This window comes from Chanodichthys erythropterus, chromosome 13, assembly GCF_024489055.1.
Source record: "Chanodichthys erythropterus isolate Z2021 chromosome 13, ASM2448905v1, whole genome shotgun sequence".
Lineage (NCBI taxonomy): Eukaryota > Metazoa > Chordata > Actinopteri > Cypriniformes > Xenocyprididae > Chanodichthys > Chanodichthys erythropterus.
In genome coordinates, this window is record NC_090233.1 from 47713897 (window position 1) to 47727425 (window position 13529).

The following is a 13529-nucleotide window of genomic DNA, read 5'->3' on the forward strand; positions in this document are numbered from 1 at the left end:
TAAAAATACTGTAAAAACAGTAATATTGTGAAATATTATTACAATTTAAAATAACTGTTTTCTATTTGAATATATTTCACAAAGTAATTTATTCCTGTGATGCAAAGCTGAATTTTCAGCATCATTACTCCAGTCTTCAGTGTCACATGATCTTTCAGAAATCATTCTAATATGCTGATTTGCTGCTCAAGAAACATTTAATGTGTACAATTGTACAAAATGTGTACAATATTTTTTTTCAAGATTATTTGATGAATAGAAAGTTCAAAAGAACAGTGTTTATCTGAAATCTAATCTTTTGTAACATTATAAATGTATTTACTGTCACGTTTGATTGATTTAATGCATCCTTGCTGAATAAAAGTATTAATTTCTTTAATTTCTTTTAAAAAAAATAAAAATAAAAATTCTTACTGGCCCCAAACTTTTGAACGGTAGTGTATAATGCTACAGAAGCTTTGTATTTCAGATAAATGCTGTTCTTTTGACCTTTCTATTCTTCAAGGAATCCTGAAAAAAAAAAAGTACACAACTGTTTTCAACATTGAAAATAATCATAAATGTTTATTGAGCAGCAAATCAGCATATTAGAATGATTTCTGAAGGATCATGTGACACTGAAGACTGGAGTAACGATGCTGAAAATTCAGCTTTGCATCCCAGGAATAAATTACTTTGTCAAATATATTAAAATAGTAAACAGTTATTTTAAATTGTAATACTATTTCACAATATTACTGTTAATTAAATAAATGTAGCCTTGGTGAGCAGACGAAAATTCTTTTAAAAACACTAAAAATCTTAGTTGTTCCAAACTTTTTGACTGTACTGTATATTAAAATGTAATTTATTCCTGTGATGGCAAAGCTAATTTTCATCATTTCTCCAGTCTTCAGTGTCACGTGATCTTTCAGAAATCATTCTAATATGCTGATTTGGTGAAAACATTTCTTATTAATATCAATGTTGAAAACCGCTTAGTGCTTTTTGTGTAAACCGTAATATTTTTCTCCAAGATTCTTTGATGAAAAGAAAAAAAAATGCAATGTTTGTACCAAAGTCTGTCACTTTTGTCAAAATAATAATAATAATAAAAATAAATAAATAAATAAAATTATACTGACCTCATATTTACTGACAGCCACGAGAAGTTTAAATAAAAATACTACCAGTAGTATGCTAAATATTACTTGCTTCCTGTTTTTATCCTATATTTGTAGCTTTCTTGAGTGGGAGGGCTGGACAGGCATTTTGTAACCAGTGTACTAGTACTTGATTCACTTCGTGCCACTGAAATGGCTTTTATTCCCATTTAGTTTAAGTAATTTCTGACTAACTTCAAGACTGCAGTATTACATGCACACTTACATCTTGCTCGGATGTTTTGCCGAGAGCTGCAGCTCGTTCATTGAGAAATTAGGCAGCGTTTGGTGCTGGTGTTTGATTAGCAGGTCTCTGATGGGAGGAGTCGGGCTTGCCCATAGACTGAGTGAAAGGCAGGCGATGAAGATGGTGGATTCAGACACATTTCGGAGGACCGTTAGATCGCTGGAAACTGCAGTAAAGGCACAGGTGAGATACGACTCGACATTTCATTTTACGCGATATGAATTAATCATTGTTTGTCGCGGAAGCTGTTTTTTAAATTAAAACAGGAACCATGTAATGAAATAAAATCATTGTACTTCAATTCGTTTAATGATGAGGTTCGGTCAGAGTGCCTGTTGCGATGTCGCTTTCCCTGCAGGTTGAACAGTGTTTGCTTACACTAGGAAGGATGTTTCATTGGTGTGGAAAGCACTGCATTACACCCAGTTACCAATACAAAAGAAATGCGAGGGCCTAAACTGTGAAGTTGTATACTAGTTCTCCAATACGAAATCGGTTTTGTCATGCAAACAATCTCATCCTCATTAGCGGGGAGAGAGTAATGCCTCCAACTAATTCAGTTTCTAAGTTATGCTTGTGGGTCGACATACGCGCGTATGACTGAGTGCTGATTTTTATTTATTTATTTCATCCCGGTGACTTGAATCCATTCACCTAAAATATGTCTTTTCCTGTAGGTTATCATTACACCACTAGGTGGCAACAAGTGAGCATGCTGTTAGTGAGTCACTAATCTTTCACTCATTCGTTTTATTCTTTTGATTCAATCGATTCGTTTCAATACACCGGCTGCCACCGAATGCTGAAAAAAGCTGTCTCCGTGTAATGGAAGTCGGCCAGTAAGAACTGTGCGTGTAAACTGCACTCTCTTGATCTCAAGAGGCACTCTAGCGACTGACGCTAGAGACTGCGGTCTTTAGCCTCCTTGTAAGATCGCCCGACTCCTATGCCAGCGGCCCTGGGTTTGAGTCCTGCTAGGCATGTGACGGTATCAAATTTTCATGTTGCGATTTAATTGATGAAGCTTTTATCACGGTATACGGTATTATCATGATATTAAAATAAGTTGCAAAACATTTTTTGTCATAGTTTAACAGGTTTAAGAACTATTTTTGTAATAAAAACAACTGGCTGAAATTTTCAAACAGATTGAAATGCAAAAGAATTAGGCTATAAAGAACAACAGATAACACTTTACTCTATTTAATGCATTAACTAAGATTGAGCAATAGCTACATTTGTTAAGAAAGTGTTATTTTTTGTTAATGTTAGTTTAGAAACACAACTGATCATTGTTAGTTTTATCTCAGGTCCATTAAATAAGTTATTTTGATTTTAATAATGGTATTAAACAGTAACTAAGAATTTAACATTAATTAATAATAATTAATACTTTATAAGTATTTTTATTGTCAGTTTAGTGACAATGAATTAACATGTTAACTAATGAAGCAGTATGTTTTCAAAGTTTTACTGAACAATAACAAATAATCAGAACATTTCTAATCATTAGGGCATGTTGTAGTCCAGATTAAAATATAAAAATGTTTTAAATATGCTTTTAAGTCTTTTTTAAGTATTCAGTATTTGGTGCTGTGATGAACAACACTGAGATTACAAAAAAATGAATGGCTGTTTGAAGCATTTTAAAAACGTCACTAGCGCAGTTACTTTGTTTGCATGGTTTCCGTGGTAACCGCTGCACACTGCTGTTCCATCAGCGCCCTCTGCTGTCAGAGAGTGAACGCGCACTTTCATTCAGCTCGTCTCCTTCACTGGTTCCGCCATGTGCTTCTCGTGCGCGTTGGGATTGTTTACATCTGAGCGCGTGTCCTTTTGACGCAGAATACAGCAGTGTTGTGCATTTTATATGATTGATGGGTAAAGTATTCTTAATTGCCTTCTAAAAAATTAATAATTGGTAATAAATTATTATTTACGGTATTCTGAAGTGCCCACGATTACAATATCGTGCATATTCATTATCGCGATTTATCGCATTACCGAATATCGGCACAAGTCTAAGTCCTGCTGAGAGCGGGTGATTTGAACAGGAGGGGTTACATTGGTGCCGTGACCCGGATGGGAGCGAGGTTTAAGGGGGTGAGTGTAACGGACATTGTGCGTGTAAACCTCACTCCCCTGATCTCAAGAGGCGCTCAAGCAACTGATGCTAGAGACTATGGTCTTTAGCCTCCTTGTTACAGCGCCCGACTCCCATGCCAGCACCCCCGAGTCCCTCTGAGAGCGGGCGGTTCGAACAGGAAGGGTTACATCCACAGGCAGCATACAGAGATTTGAATTAAGGGAACAATTACGTGTAAATCCAATGATTGTGACACATCCTGCTACTGAACTACCTTAATAATAATAATAATAACCTACAGAGAAAGTTCCTATTTTTGGTTCCTATAAATAACCAAATAGAAAGCTGCTAACCTTAGGGGAACGTTCAGTGTTTGCTGTTTAGTCAGCCTGCGGAACCTCTTTCAAGAATGAGACGCGTTTATACTAAAAACGCTTGTTAAGTGCGTGTTCATTCAGTAATGCAGTCACATGCTTCAAAAAAAAACCGGAGCAAATATTGCAGAAATAGTAGCAGCATGCTATTCTGTTAAGTTATTATGCGATTTGACTGTGTGAGCGGTAGGTTGCTGGAGGGGAAAACTTATTGTCCCGCCCTCGCGCCAGTAAACACGTCATCAGATAATAGAAGTTGTTTTGATTAAAAATTATGAGAGCACATGAATTAAAATAAATTGCACGGATAAATCATTTATAATAAATACTGTTAATTCCATATTGTCCATTTTGATTTCATGGTGACTTTAATAGATTAAAAACACCAGTTTACGAACGGCATACCACTTATTGAGAGTGTTTGTGTAGGAGGAGTGTGAAAATGAATCAGCCTTGCTGGACACAGATTTCACGTAATCTCTGTTACGGACGTTCAAGTGCCACAACTGATGACTCACTGTAGTCTCTGTATCGCTGTGATTGTAAACGCACTCCCTTCTATCTCTGTGGTCCACAGAGGTTCGGCGTTTCTGCAAAATAGTGCTCTGCTGTTGAATGGCGTCCTCGGAATACGCTTGCGCTGTAGGCATTACCAACCTGCTTTCCTGCCAAATACATGCCCTAGATGCAGACTCACTGCGCGGCGTCGGATGCTGTGCAGGTGGGAGAGCAAAACACTCGCGTGAAAACTGACTGAGAAGAAGGCGAAATGACAAGGACAGGGCTTGCACTGGGTTGATAAAGAAAAACCTTCGTTAGACGTCGCTGCACATATTCACGTTAGCCTATGTGCCACATCCATCCGCAATATCACACCTTTACTCTCTCCGAGTGATGCTGCTGCTGCTGCTGCTGTCTATGCAGGTAGGGCTGCGAAAACGCGCAGTTTACGCATCTCATTGATGTTTTGATTGGTAGGGAGTATTTTTAACTAAACTTTTAAAATGCTTTGTCTTATGAGTTGTGACGGATTAGTTTACTTTTAATGTCTTAAACGAAAAAAAACTGTCGTGGTTTATGTCGCAGTACTCTGCTTTTAAGGACGTCAGTGAGCATGGAGTAGGTAACAGTAATGACCCGCCCTTTGCAAATATATAATAGCAAATTGTGCAGAAAGTCAATAAGTGTTGCTCAATGATAAATGTGTGTGTAAATACTTCGTTTTGAGGAGCTGTGGATATGGGAGTGTTCTCAGAAGACTCTTAAAGCCCTCTCATGTATCAAGCCATGACTGAGCAAATAACAGCAATAACACCAGAGGAAAGATCTGACATCTGTGCATTTCTCAGCTGTAAACAATGTAGGCTATCTTGTGAAAATGGCTATTTTTGTGTCATATGTGTGTGATAATGTCCTGGACTGTAACATTTGCTGAGCACTGCTCTACTGGGGTATTTATTTACATTTGAAAAAAAAAAAAAAATCAAGGCATGAGTGTTTTTGTATGTGGTGCTGTTGCTACAATTTTTGTTTGTTTTTTGAAAAAGTACATTAAAGTATCATTTATTTTTTTTATTTTTTTTTTTTGGGGGGGGGGGACAAGTACCACGATACTCCAAATTTCATTCAAGAACCGTATGTAAATATTTCAGTACCGTTTATATGCAGTTTAGTACCATGCTATGCCACAGTACTTGATATTTTTAATACCCGTCACAACTACCAGGTATCTAAGAAAGAATTGTTCCTGCTTAGAAAATTGCTCATATATTGATCATTTATATATATATATTTATATATATATATATATATATATATATATATATATATATAGCGCTTCAAACAATACAGGTTTTCAAAGCAGAGTCACAGTAATAAACAGCCTAATATCTGCTAATGTTGCAAAATGAATTTAGTTATTAAAGAAATTAAATTTCAGATGTAAAGCAGCTCTACAGAAGACAATTTAGTTCAATAACAACATCAGTGTTGCAAAGTTCATCAATTAGCAAATTCGGTTGAGCGATAAAGGAGATCTACAGAGGACAGTACCGTCACTAGATCCAATGTTGAGTCACTTCAGTTTAATAACACTGTCAATGTTGCAAAGTTCATCAGTTATGAAAAGACTTCAAAAGCAGCTGTACGGAATACAACATTTTTTATTTTCCAGCTCAATTCAGTTTAGCTTTTTCTATCTGATAGTGTCACATCAATAATATTTTCTGAACATTATTTGTATTTTAAGCCCCAGCTGAGCAAGCCAAAGATGACAGTGACAAAGAAGCAAAACTCCATTAGGTGTGACAGTAGTGGAGAAAAAAAGACCTTGGGAGAAACCAGGCTCAGTGTGCGACCCAATTCTTCTCTGATCTAAAAGAACGGACGTACAGTATGTGTGAATAGTCCTTCAGTGTGTAAGGACTGATCAGTTGCACTTGTAAATCTGATTCAAATCAAATACGCCACAATGAGGTTATTATTTACACATTAAGATTTCATGGTTATAGATTAGTAGGCAGGTACTGATTATAGTATGTGTATAGATTTAGATTTTTAAACATATTCACATCAAACTGCTCTGTTTGCAGAATTAGTGTTTCACTTGAATAAACAGCCAAACCTGAATCAATAAACTGATCTCGAAAATGGGTAAATGGATCTAAAGTGCAGTTATCATTTATCTCAGCTAAAGACAGTGCTGTATAATTATAAAAAACAGTAGGATGCACAAAAATATGTATTTCTTTTAAAAAGCATCCGGATATATTATTACAGATGCTTTTTTGATAATAGAAACAGCTGTTTTGTGTCAGTTGTTGGCCTAGCTTTGCACACATTGATTCAGCAGAACCGTCAAAATGGGAGAAATGTAACATGCACGTTTTTATGTAGCAATAATCGAAGGAAGGGTGTGGCTAAGGAGGCATGTACTTGTTGAGATGTCATGTTTTTCTTTTCCTAGTCATCTTTGCCTGTCAGTCTGTGTGCCTCATCTGTGCTTATCTGCATGCTATCATGCAGTAAGATGTCTAGTAGCAAGATCACAGTGACTGTTTTTAGAAGACAGGCATTTTAGAGGTTATTTGCTCTAGACCCATCCAAGCACACAGGGATATTTGTCACCACACAGTGAGAGAAGAGATCAAAGGTGATCCTAAACTGAATTTCCCTAGAGGCACCCGGTGATTTTTTTTCCAATATTTTTCTGGCTGTTGCTGCCCATGTTTTAAATAAGCTCTTGTTTGTGAGTGGAGTGAAGCCTCCGGTCCCAGTTGTTGGTCTTTCTAGGCAAATGAGTGGAGAAGCTGAAATGGGAAATGTCCCTCCCAGAAGGGCTCTTTGACCTGCAGTATTATGGGTTTACTCTGATTACTGCTCTCTTTGTATGGACAGCACGCTCTTTCTAGCCGGCTTCCTTAGGGGGTTTTCCTGTATGTTATATATATATATATATATATTTCCTATTGAAAAAGGAAGTTGATGCAGGACATATAGAAAAATATGTCTGTTTTTTTTTTTTTTCCTTCCATTGTCTTATGGTTTATTTAGGATATTAAGCATATTTGGGAATAGGATATTCACATTATAGGGAGCTCTTTGTTGGAAGGCATTTTGTATGATTAGTTGATGATATAAATATTTGGTCAAGTAGAATAGAGACTGTGAATTTTAAATGTTTACATTTGCTATTTTATTTATTTATTTTTGCTTATAGGACTAGAATATTTTTGACCTCAAAGTGACCGTAAAGGCATTTGTAACGTTAAAAAAAGATTGTTTCAAATAAATGTTGTTGTTTTTTAACTTAATGTTCATCATAGAATGCTGAAAATAAGAAAAATAAGAAATGTTTCTTGAACAGCAAATCAGCATATTAGAATGATTTCTGAAGGATCATGTGACACTGAAGACTGGATTAATGATACTGGAAATTCAGGAATAAATTATATTTTTAAATATATTACATTAGACCACTATTAATTTAAATTATAATATTTCACAATATTGCTGTTATTACCTTTTTTTTTTTTTTTTTTTTTTTTTAATAAAATAAACTCAGCCTTGGTGAGATTTCTTTTAAAATCATACCGACCCAAACTTTTGAACCAGTGAGTATGTGCATGTGTTTTTTACACTAGATATGCTTTATATATTTTGTAATAGTCTTATTTAATGCAAATTATTAATAAATCATTCACATTTTTATCCATATTAACAAATAGCACATTTTGTGCAGTCAGGATATTTGGTGAGATAAAGGAAATTCTCTTACCTGTTTTTAAACGGTATATTTAATGAGCTGCCTGAGACTCTCCTGGGATGTAGCTGGCGCTGGGTTGGGGATTGTATTAATTTTTAAGCTGTGTGTCGAGTTTTGTTTGGTGGCCTCATATGAAATCTTGAAAGTGAAGCAGCTGCGCTTCACACATACTCGGAGTCCGATGTGGCCTTGGGCAATTTTCCTCATGTATTATTATTTGTCTTGTGTGTCAGCAAAATTCTGTCACTAGTAGTCAGAGAAATGTATTCAGTATTCTCAGGACACAAAGGAACTCTGCGCCAAGGTAGTGTGCAAATTGTTTTAAACAAATGCGGTCTGAATATCTATGAGGACAGAATGATGACTGATTGTGATGAAGAACTTGAGCTGGATGGAGTATTTTATCCATTCATGTCCAAAGATCTTAAATCACATCAGACTTTTGTTCATTCAAACCCTGTCCGGATTCACACTTCCAGTGCTGGAGGTCACGTCCTTGTGTCAACACAGAGAATGTTTTCACACACCTTATACTCTAGTAATATTATCAATAGTCATATTCAGACCATCACAGTGGAACTTAATGACGGCTATTCATTTGCATGACAGCCTTGAAAGTGATTTAGTGAATTATAGGCGCACAGGAACAGCGTTACAACTAATTAAATGCTTTGACGTGATTTAAATGTCAGTGTAAAAGTAGGTTAGCCGATACTGTAATATGCATGGGGAGGACAGAGCAGTGGGCAGGCTGTCATAAAGCAAGATGCAATTGCTCTTTGCGACTGATGCAAGATCTTATTTTTTCAAATTTAAAAGAAATCTTTGACCAAAAATGTTGTGTTTGTGAGAACTAATGAGCATTGACATTTAAGGTTTGTGTTGTCAATCATATTTGATGTAGTCTAGATGGGACCATGATTGGTTTTACTGAATTTTTTCAGAAATATTAGCATTTATATTTAGGTAATGTAAATAACACCTAAACCTTTCAAAACTGTAAAAAATGAATGATTGCATATATGCAAAGTTACTTTACTTTGTATCCATATCGGGTTTCTAAAAAAAAAAAAAAAAAAAAAAAAAAAAAATCGAAATTGGTCAGTCTCTAGTCTCTGTATGAGTGTGTTGACATTAATTTGCGAATGAAAATTAAAAAAACTTAAAGGCAAAGTATGTAAGATTGTTGGATTAAAATATTAAAAAAACCCACTCGGACAGTGTTATATATTTTGTTGACTTGTGTACTTACATTATCCCAAATGTTTCCAAGAATGTTTAAATCCAAAGAAATAAGCAATTTTAACCAGGACACCGACTGTGTCTGTGCATCACCTATAAATGAGAGAGTAGCATTATAACTACTTTAAAGACACAAATGTATCTAATATGATAAAACATTGCTGCGTTACCCCACATACGTATGAAGAAGCGGAAGTGGTCGCCCGCAGCAAAATAAAAGCTCCACTGCTCTTGAGCCGTGTGTTGTTCTTGTCTCTCATTAGCAATTGCTTCAGCGGTCTCGTTCCGCTCCAATGGCTTTCAGCCACACCCTGCTTCATACTACACTAATGTTAATAAATCTTTAATGCATTAGCTCACCCATGTATATGATTTCTACCCGAGTCCCATCAGATTCTTTTCCACCGGCTGTAGTCAACACCTCCCATTGTTCCACAAAATCAAGGCATGATCAAGCTACGCCTTTGTTTTAAATAAGTGGCCTCTAGCGTTGAAAATTACATATTGTGCCTTTAAATTTCAATCTGTTCACAGTGATTGTGTCGCATCAGAAGACTAATATATCTCTCAAGTTGATTAATTTTATGCTATTTTTTCCTCTATTTTAAGCTTGAAACATTTAGGTCCCATAATATAGAAAAAACAGTATAACTTTGTCCAAAATATTATCTTTTATGTCCCACAGAGGATTATGAAGTCATACCGGTTTGGAAAGACATCAGGGTAAATAAATGATGGCAGAATTTTCGTTTTTGAGTGAACTATCCCTTTAACTAAGTTCAAAGAGCAAGGAAGATTCAGTCCTTAAAGGGTTAGTTCACCCAAAAATGAAAATTCTGTCATTTATTACTCACCCTTGTGTCGTTCCAAACCCGTAAGATTTTCGTTCATCTTCGGAACACAAATGAAGATCTTTTTTATGAAGTCTCAGTGATTTCTGTCCCTCCATAGACAGCTACGCAACTACCACTGTGATGCTCCAAAAAGTTCATAAAGAGATTGTAAAACGAATCCATATGAATTGAGCGGTTTAGTCCAAATTTTCTGAAGAGAATCAATCGCTTAATATGATGAACAGATTGAATTTATTGGCTTTTATTCACATGTAAACATTCATCAACTCGCATATGAGTTGTGGTAAACAGTAGCTCAAGCATGTTTGCTTGACGCGTGCAAGAACAAGTGAGGTTCGTTCTTGAGTTATGCATCATGTTTGAACTTCCATAAGAGGATTGTTCTCGTGCATCATTCAGGTTCATGTTTGCTGATCAATGTTTATATGTAAATAAAAGTCTAAATTGAATCTGTTCATCATATTAAGCGATAGAGTCTATTCAGAAAATTTGAACTTTTTGAAGCGTCAAAGTTGCTTAGCTGTCTATGGAGTGACAGAAAGCTCTCAGATTTCATCAAAAGGATCTTCGTTTGTGTTCCAAAGACGAATGAAAGTCTTATGGGTTTAGAACAACATGAGGATTGGTAAATGATGACAGAATTTTAATTTTTGTGTGAACAAACCTTTTAATTGCCAGTCTGTTTATATGGACTGTGGAATGGTAATGGCCTGGATGGAAGTTTTCAGTTTTCTGTCTTGTGATTACTTTAATTGCAAAAGATAAAAGGTTTCTTTTATCAAGCCAAAACATTCTTTACACTTGTTTTGCACCATCTGGCAGTGGTTTGTTTATTCCCTTTGTTGTTTATCAAGGAGTCATTAACTTATGGAGGCTGCTGTAAAAGAGGTTTGGCCATAATTAGATTCAAATTTACTTGCATAGAATTATAATGAACGTTCTATAAAGCACTGCAGCAAAATTAATAGAAAGATCCAGACTGAAAGGGAAGTGCTTAATTAAGGGTTGGTTTTACAATCTAGACTTGTTCTTTAGGCTTGGCAAAATGTTTAGAAGTTGTAATTGATTTTTAGGAAACTGCGGGAAGGAAGGACTTGGTCATGTTTCTAGTTAGGTTGAATACATTTTAATAGACATAATCCTCTGAGCTGTGATGCTGGTGAGAAAGCAAAGCTGACAGAATATTAATACAGGGACAACTGACAACAGAGATTTTAACTGAAACTGACCATGCATAATAGGCTTTTCTAAATGACTTAATTAATAATCATTATTATCACAGTCTCTTCTATAAATTCAGCAAAGCTGGTGTTGTGATGTTGATTTTGTTGGATTATTTGTTTCAACTGGGGCTAGTTGAAGATTTCTCAGGATGAGGATGGGAAGATTTTTGAAAGTTACAGTTCATTAAACACTAATTTATTTTGGGATCCCGAACAGGACATATTGACAAACTCTACGGGGTAAGTTGTCACAAGAAGGAAACTGCTGCTTATTGATACTGTTTAAAAAAATATATGTGAGATGCATTACGTAAACAATAAGGTATGAGAAGGCTGTGCTGTATTGTGAATAAGTCACGGCTGAAGGGCGTTGTTAGGCACGACACGAAGTGGAGCTTTTATAAAACGGTTACCACACAATACAAATATTAAAGCCAAAAATATGTATCAATGCAACTTTCATTAAAGGTGCAATATGTAATATTTTCTGTCCGCTAGAGGTCGCTAGAGGCCTATTCAAAACAAAGGCGTAGCTTGAAGACGCCAAGTTTTAGCACGGAATCTTGGGACATGTGGTCTTTATCTCACAGCCGGTGGAAATAATCGGGATTTGACTCGGGAAGAAATCATGTTCATGGATGCGATTATTAACGTTACTGTAGTATGAAGCATGAGCGAGTGTTGTGGAGCTGAACGAGGAGCTGGAGCGATTGATCAACACACGCCTCACGAGCAGCAGAACTTTTATTATGTCACAGTCGCTGGTGCTGCTTCCGCTTTTCCGGTCATGAGTATGAGGAAACACAGCTCTGTTTATCATATTAGATACATTTGAGTGTGTTGAAAATGTTATAACATTACTCTGTGCTTTTTTACTCAGCGGCTGCTATGAGACACTGTTACACACTGCAGTAAGATAGATCGGTTTTAGAATATCATATTAAATGCTGGATGGCTTGTGTTGATAAATGGCATGCAATTAATTTTAAAACATATTGTATGATGGAGAAAATGCTGTATCACTGTTACTAAAAATAAAGCTGCATCTGATTATGCTATGTTAGCTACTTGACAAAATAGTGTTTTTCTCTGACGCATGGTAAAGCATGGTACTCGCAAAAAATCAAGATAATTTGATTTAAACAATAAGACTAAACGTGTTGAGCTATAACAACAATTAGTTTTATGTCTATAAATGTAACCAAACAGTTGTTCCCTTGTCTATTACAACATGTAATATATTAAAGTGTCTTTGGTTTCCGTAAACCGAGGGTAACGCGGGTATGACGTAATTGACAGCCTGGAGCCTTGGTTCAAATTGCAATTTTCTCATTATTTACTAATAGTTGGAAACATTTGGGATATTGTAAGTACTCAAGTGAACAAATAATATAATAATAATAAAATATATAACACTGGCCTAGTGGTTTTTGGATATTTTACTGCAAAATTCTTACATATTGCACCTTTAAGTAAACTTTCACTAAAAGCCTTCCTTCCGCCTGAAAAAAAGTCCCTGACCGTGAACAGCAACAGAAGTTACATTATTACACCATTAGATGGCGGCAAAGAGTCAAGACTGTCTTTATGAGTGTGTCAGTCAGTAGCGAAGACTTTTACATTGAAAAGACTGAATTGATGTAAACATGGATCAAGATACAACTGACCAATGCTTTGACTAGGGCTGTCAGTCACGGGAAAACCCCTTAACTGTTAAAAGGACAAGATAATACATCGGACATTTAAACTGATTTTTTTATTATGAACATAGGATTGACCTGAAGGAAAATGCTAAATCTGAATGCAGGTAATAAACTCGCTCACACAATCTTTCTCACAATACTCTTCTACATTATACAGTATAGCTTCAGTGAACAATCAATTGAGAACAAAGAGTTTATGTTGCTAAGAGTGGTTGCTAACGGTGTTGTGTGGTGATACACAGAACCGTTGGATGAAGCACTCATAGCCGCGTTTTATCGTGAATAAAACACAGCTCTTGACCAATCAGAATCAAGGACAGGAACTGTTTTATAAAGTTGGTTATTTAATGGTTATTTAATATTACACTGTAAACATTTTTTTTTTTTTTTTAAG

The 13529-nt window shown here is 35.8% G+C and overlaps 1 protein-coding gene across 3 annotated transcripts in view; it reads left to right on the forward strand.

Annotated features, from left to right (window-relative positions):
* The first annotated feature begins 1500 nt into the window (after positions 1–1500).
* Positions 1501–13529, forward strand: part of apba1a (amyloid beta (A4) precursor protein-binding, family A, member 1a) — an 81773-nt gene continuing 69744 nt past the window's right edge. For 2 of the 3 annotated variants that reach the window (XM_067407901.1, XM_067407905.1), the window contains exon 1: positions 4640–4773. The gene's annotated coding sequence lies outside the window, so the exon portion shown is untranslated. Of the gene's footprint in view, positions 1573–4639; positions 4774–13529 lie in introns of those variants that run through there. The other variant, XM_067407904.1, reaches the window with a different exon arrangement.